Source organism: Sorex araneus, chromosome 1 (genome assembly GCF_027595985.1).
Source record: "Sorex araneus isolate mSorAra2 chromosome 1, mSorAra2.pri, whole genome shotgun sequence".
Taxonomy (NCBI): domain Eukaryota; kingdom Metazoa; phylum Chordata; class Mammalia; order Eulipotyphla; family Soricidae; genus Sorex; species Sorex araneus.
In genome coordinates, this window is record NC_073302.1 from 359264690 (window position 1) to 359271556 (window position 6867).

Below are 6867 nucleotides of genomic sequence, written 5' to 3' on the forward strand. Positions count from 1 at the left end.
TATAAACTGTTTTAATTTCCTTTCAAAATTGCTTTGGTTATAATTTACTTTCAGAAGTACATCTTGACTCCTCTCTCTATGAGTTCTGTTCATCCACTACCATACTTCCGATGTCATCTGTCTGCTGACTCCTTCCACCACTCTCCTTTCCCTCATTAAGCACCATAGTTGTTGACTGGGTCTAGGAGTAATCAAAATGTAAAGAAACAGGGACAATATTATTGTAAGTAAATACATTTTTATAATGTCTTGATAATCCAGTTGGGACATCACTATCAATTTTAAACTATGACTTCTAAAATCACATGGTTACAACTCAGAACTTCTCCTTCTTAAAATCCAGTAATAGAATTGCGATCTGTAAGTTCATAACTAACTAAATTGAGAACAAATTCTAACGGCTTGGTGCATTGCAAATTGAAGTTAGAATGTACAGTATTTTCCAATTCTTTAAGATGTGTTCTGATATGCCTTTCTGTTTTTTTATTTTATTTTTAGTTTTTACTCTTATTTTTATCAATAATTTTGTGCTATGGATTTCCCCTCAAAATAATGACTATATTAAATCTATTATGAGTGTCTGTGTACAAATGTGGTTTTTAGCAATATCTCCTTTATTTATTTTATTATGTATTTCTTTGTTTATTTTACTCAACTTGGATGTATTTTTACTTTTTATATAATGAAATAGGAAATGACCACCTATCATGAAAATAATTATTTAAATCACAATTTTATTTTATTTTTTTTTGCTTTTGGGCCATACTTAGCAGTGCTCAGGGCTTACTTTCTGGCAGGGCTTGGGGTACCAATTGGGGTGGAGGAATTAGACCCAGATCGGCTGTAGGCTTGAAGTGCCTTACCTCTGTAGTCTTGCCTCTACAATTTTTAAAAAATTTTAATTTAATTTTTTTAGATTTTTAAATTTAATCACTGTGAGATAGACCCTTACATAGCTGTTCATGATTAGGTTTAAGTAATACAGTATTCCAACACCTATCCCTCCACCAGTATACATTTCTGTTGCGTGAACGTTCTGCAATCGGAGGCGCTGAGATAGGAACGCGGAAGAAATAATCACTGATTGGAGGACTAAGGCTCGCTCTGGCTCTTAGCAAAGGCAGAGGGCCTCGTGGACCTCCTTTTATTGATCAAGGTACCTCTAAAGGGCGCAATATAGTGACGTCACCAAAGGCATCAAAAAATGTTACAGGGAGAACATTGAGACAATGGAAACATATTGTTTCCTTGTATGGGTAGGCCTATAGCCTCGGGAAAAGAATACAGAACTGAGAAGGAAAAGATACAAACCGAAAGTGAAACCTTCTACAGGCACCTGGATTTACATCCCAAAGACAAAGCTGGGCCTGCACCTGAAATCTACAATTTACAATATCAAAGGTCAGGCCTGGCTAACGCCATCTGCATGTCAAAGACCAGCCAGGCTTCTGTGAGAGAAGGAAAAACTGCTCTTTTCAGTATTCTGAAATTATTTTTCTGAAGGCAGCTTGAAGGGAGAAAATGTTCAGCTTCATCCAAACCAGTCAGGACACACGAGAAGTCTCGCCCATTTTCATGGGTCCCTATGTTCCTGTCCGTAGTACGGTACAGTATACATGGGCTCGCCCTGGTAGCTCAGTCCAGCCCCAACACATTTCCAAGCACCAGTGTCCCCAATTTCCCTCTTATCACCACCCTCCTCAGTCCACCTTTATGGAAGACACCCCTCCTCTCTCTTTTTGGGCATTGTGGTTTGTAATACAGATACTGAAAGGTTAGCTGCTGGTACCTCCCTTTACTTAACTTTTACCACTCAGTTCTTGTCCACTATGACCATTTCCAGCTATTATTGTCATACTGGTCCCTTCTCTATATTTCCTACCCTCTGCCCACATACACTTTTGGTTAATTCCAACCTCTGAACAGTCCTCCTCCTAGCCCCTGTTTGCCCTGGCTGTGGATCCATGGATATTAGTCTTCATATATATGCATATATATACATATATATTTAATATATACCACAAATGAACACAGTCATTTATATCTTTCCCTCTCTTTCTGTCTCATTTCATTCCGCATGAAACTGTCCATGTCCATCCATTTATAGGCTAAATTTCATGACTTCATATAGTAAACTTATTATTCAATCATAAAAAGGAAAGAAGTATTGATACAAGCTACAAACTGGGTTGTTATTGAAATATTAAGTGAAAAAATCCAGACACAGACGGTCCCATTGTATGATTCTAATACAGTGTATCAGAATAGGCAGATTCACAGAGACAGGAAACAGGTAAGAGATGCTACTGTTTCACGGGTACCTGGTGTTTCTATGGGGTGATGAGAAAGTTTTCAACTGGAGAAAGTGTGTGGGATATTAAAAACACTAAATAGCTCTCAGCACTTCAAATGGTGAATTGTATGTAATGTGAACTTTATGTCAATTAAAAAAAAGCAAGAAAAATTTGGAAACAAACAGAGTCCCTAACTCTCCAAACACCACATGCTGACTTGCTTCCTTGGGAGCATGATGACATTCGAGTTCATGTTTAAGGGATGTGAGGTGACTACCTGGCTTAGTCACCATCATTATGACTCATCATCATTTATCAAGCAGCCTAGAGGCTTGAGAGCAGTGCATTTCGGGCACTTGCTGGTTCCTTTAGGCAATCTTAATGTTAAGCCCTGTGGGTAGCAAGAAATAGCATGTGATTAAAGCAGAAGCAATTCCTCCTGGAAAAGCATCATTAATTTCAGAAGCTCTTGTCCTGAGCTATGTGGCTAAGTGGAGACAAATTAGGATGCTATCTAGAGGAAAGAAAGTGAAGTTGTTTTCCCCTCTGTAGGACAGAAGAGAAACCTAGATCCGTCTGTCCCAAGTATTTAATTCTTCCTTTTAAGGGTAGGAGTGATAAGTAGGGAGAAGGAGGTTGGTGAATGACAAGTCTTAGGAGGCCTAGGATTATATCAGTTCTACAACAACTGTTCAGTTCTTTGTTGCTTATGTATTCTTGGTGCAAAAAGAAATTTGTAGTTTCTCATCTCCATCATAAGCGTCTAGGGGGAAAAAGAGGTCCAAAGATTTTGCTTAACAACCCCCAAGTCTCATAAGCAGGATTTGTTTGTCTTCATTCGACACAGTGCAGGGGATCAAACCCAGGGCTTCCACATTCAAGTCAAGTGCTCTACCACTAAGCCAAATGCTAGTCTTGCTTGAGCAGTCACCAAATCTAATCTGATGGTACTCAGGGGAGCCATGTGTGTTGGGGACTGAACTCAGGCTTGGCAAGTAATCTTTTGAGCTATTTCTTTGAATTCTGCCCTCCCCAAAGCCCCTTAAAAATTGTGTTGCCTTCTGCTGGGAATATATCCCAGAGAGGCAAAAAAGTACAATCGAAACAACATCTGCACATGTATGTTCATCGCAGCACTGTTTACAATAGCCAGAATCTGGAAAAAACCCGAATGCCCCAGAACGGATGACTGGTTGAGCAAACTTTGGTACATCTATACAATGGAATACTATGCAGCTGTTAGAAAAAAGGAAGTCAAGAATTTTGTAGTTAAGTGGATGGGCATGAAAAGTTTCATGCTGAGTGAAATGAGTCAGAAAGAGAGAGACAGACATAGAAAGACTGCACTCATCTATGGTATATAGAATATCAGAGTGGGAGACTAATACCCAAGAACTGTAGAAATAAGTACCAGGAGGTTGACCCCATGGCTTCGAGGCTGGCCTCACGTTCCGGGGAAAGGGCAACTCAGAGAAGCGATCACCAACTACATTGTAGTCGAAGGCCATGTGGGGGAAGGGAGTTGCGGGCTGAATGAGGGCTAGAGACTGAGCACAGCAGCCACTCAACACCTTTATTGCAAACCACAACAGCTAATTAGAGAGAGAGAACAGAAGGGAATGCCCTGCCACAGTGGCAGGGTGGGGTGGGGGGGAGATGGGATTGGGGAGGGTGGGAGGGACGCTGGGTTTACGGGTGGTGGAGAATGGGCACTGGTGAAGGGATGAGTTCCCGAACTTTGTATGAGGGAAGTATAAGCACAAAAGTGTATAAATCTGTAACTGTACCCTCACGGTGATTCTCTAATTAAAAATAAATAAATTATAAAAAAAATTGTGTTGCCTTACCATTGATTTGTACTACTGTAGAATTTCAAGGGTTTTCTTCATACCTCTGTAGGTGTGTAATTGCTATCACTCTCTCCCCCAAAGTTTCAAGCCATCCAAAGAAAGAACAAACCTCTCTCGTCATTCCTCCCCCTTCCTCCCTTTTCCATTGGGCAACCACCACAGTTTTCACTGAGTCTAGGAGGTAGCTTTGTCGTTTATGCTGACTAAATTTCTTTAATAATTAATATCCCACATGTGAGTGAAGCCATATGGTTATTGTCTTTTATATCCTTACCTGTTTCACTTAGCAAAACTCAAGTTTAAAAGGTATAGTTTCCTATACATATATGAAATACATGTGTGGAATTTATATTTATATTTATTTTCTGGGTTTTTTGGTTTGTTTGTTTCTGTTTTTGGATCACACCTGGCTATGTACAGGGGTTACTTCTGAATCTGTGCTCAGGAATTACCCCTGGTGATGCTGGGGGTATGATAGGGTATGATATAAGTTGCTGGGAATTGAACCAGGATCAGCTATGTGCAAGGCAAGTGCCCTTCCTACCCGTTGTACTATCTTTCCGGCCCTGTTTTATTTATTATTTTTTGGTCGGGAGGGCTATCTGGTAGCAACCAGAAAACCAGATAGACAAATTCTACAGCTGTAGCACTCCTTATTTATTTAAAATTTTATAAAGTAGTTGACAATATTTGATTACATTTAATATTCAAACACCAATCCCATCACCATTACACCTTCCCACCACCATATTTCGCATGTTTCCATCCTGAACCCCAATTCCTGCACCAAAGCAGAAACAAAATAATATATTTCCCTCTAAGGTTTTTTGCTTCCTACTTTGAATCCCATTAAATATGGTGCGGCATTCCTGGAGTATGGGTAGGGTGTGTCCTATGACGTGTCTTGTGTCTGTGTTTGCAATCATGCGGTCCAGGGTAAGGTTCATTCGTGGGTGAGGCTTGGCCTGAGATGTGGAGAGCGGCCATGAGCAGAGCGGTGGTTGAGTTCTGGAGGTTTTCAGCTGCCAGGGCTGGGTCCCTTGGGGCAGGGAGGCATCTCACTTGCCCCCTCTGGGGCACCCTGCATACTCCCTGTTTTATTTTTGACCACACCTGGTGTTGCTCAGAGTCCATTTCTAGGGGTGCAATCAGGGTCATGTGCCACCAGGGAGCAAACCTGGGCTTCTAGCATAAAAAGCAAGGCACACTGAGCCATCTTGATGGCCATTAATTCCATCATTTGCTTTCATTTGATTTTAGTATTTGATTTTTATTTTGGGGCCATACCTGGTGGTGTCCCCATGCCAAAAACAGTAACAAACAAGTCTCACAATGGAGATGTTACTGGTACCCACTCAAGCAAATCAGTGAGCAAAGGGATGACAGTGACAGTGACCTGATGGTGGTTGGGAAACACTCTTGGCTTTATGCTTTAGGGTCACCCCCAACAGGGCTCCATGGAGTATGCGGTTCCAGGCCCAAACCTGTGTCTCCTACATGCATAGCATGTGCTTAGCTGATTCAGATATTTCTTTGCCCCCTGTTGAGCTTTTTTTGAACACAGTTTTTTAGTGTTCTTCCTATATCCCTTTAGCTGTCTTGGAGTAGGGGAATATAGCTGACATACCTTTGGAAGTGATGGAGCAGCTAAACCACATGTTTTTCTCCTATCTTTCCCCTATTTGTTCTTCCAACATAAAACACATATTCTTTCAAAAAGAAAAAGTCAGACCCTGTCACTATAATTTTACAAACAAAATAAAACACAGCTACTACAGTTTTATAGCTCAAAGCAGTAGGATGCCTTCCTGCTTATTTCCTTTTAAATACCACCAAGAGTGATTTCCAAAACCTATCAGTGTATTAATTTATATTCTAACTGGACTTCTTGAAGTCAGTTGCGTTGTAACTGCAGCTCTGCCCTTCTCTTCCCTTTGTTTTGTCTTGATCTCTTTTCCCTCTCGGAATGTTCTACTTCAAACTCCTTTGAGGCTTCCATTTTCCCTTAGCATGATCAACAGTGGAAATATCTATGCTCTACAAGGAAAACCCCATCATCATGACAATGATATAATTGTTGGACATTTTCCAAAGTCTGAAGGATTTGAGATAAATAGCACCATCCAAATTATAAGACCCAGCTTAGAATGAAGTCATTTTTACTTGAGAACCTTCACTTCTTGGTTTAGAAAAATAAAAATAAGTGATTTCTGAGCATTTTACAGCATGCTGAACTCTGGTTTACCTTTCTGTGTAATCTGGTTCCAGAGAAGCCTGTTGTGAGCTTTGTTTTTACAACTCTATAGGTATCACAACTCCGATGGTCATGCAAATAATTCTTTTTTTTTTCTTTTTAGGTCATACCTGGCAATGTACAGGGGTTACTCCTGGATTTGCACTCAGGAATTACTCCTGGCAGTGCTCAGGGGACCATATGGGATGCTTGAAAATGAATTTAGTTCCGGTGGAGGTAAAATTTATTCTCTACCTTCAAAGCCTACAAATTTTCCATCTGTTAATATTCACTTTTGCTTCTATTAATAAAGTCATGTCAACATTCCTGAATGCCTACATGTGTAGTCCTTTGACATTTTACCAATTCCTCATGAATTAAGAGGTGAAATGACATCTTTGTCAGCTCTTCATTTTATATTTGTATGCGAGTCATGATTTTACCCTTTAAAGTAAGTTATTTTGTAACAGAATGTAGTAGGGAATTATAT

General features: G+C 40.1%; 1 non-coding gene across 1 annotated transcript; it reads right to left on the reverse strand.

The window, feature by feature from the left end:
• Positions 1-4737: 4737 nt before the first annotated feature.
• LOC129401486 (U7 small nuclear RNA) lies at positions 4738-4796 on the reverse strand. Its single transcript, XR_008628377.1, has one exon. It is a non-coding gene; the product is annotated as a U7 small nuclear RNA (small nuclear RNA).
• Positions 4797-6867: the final 2071 nt, after the last annotated feature.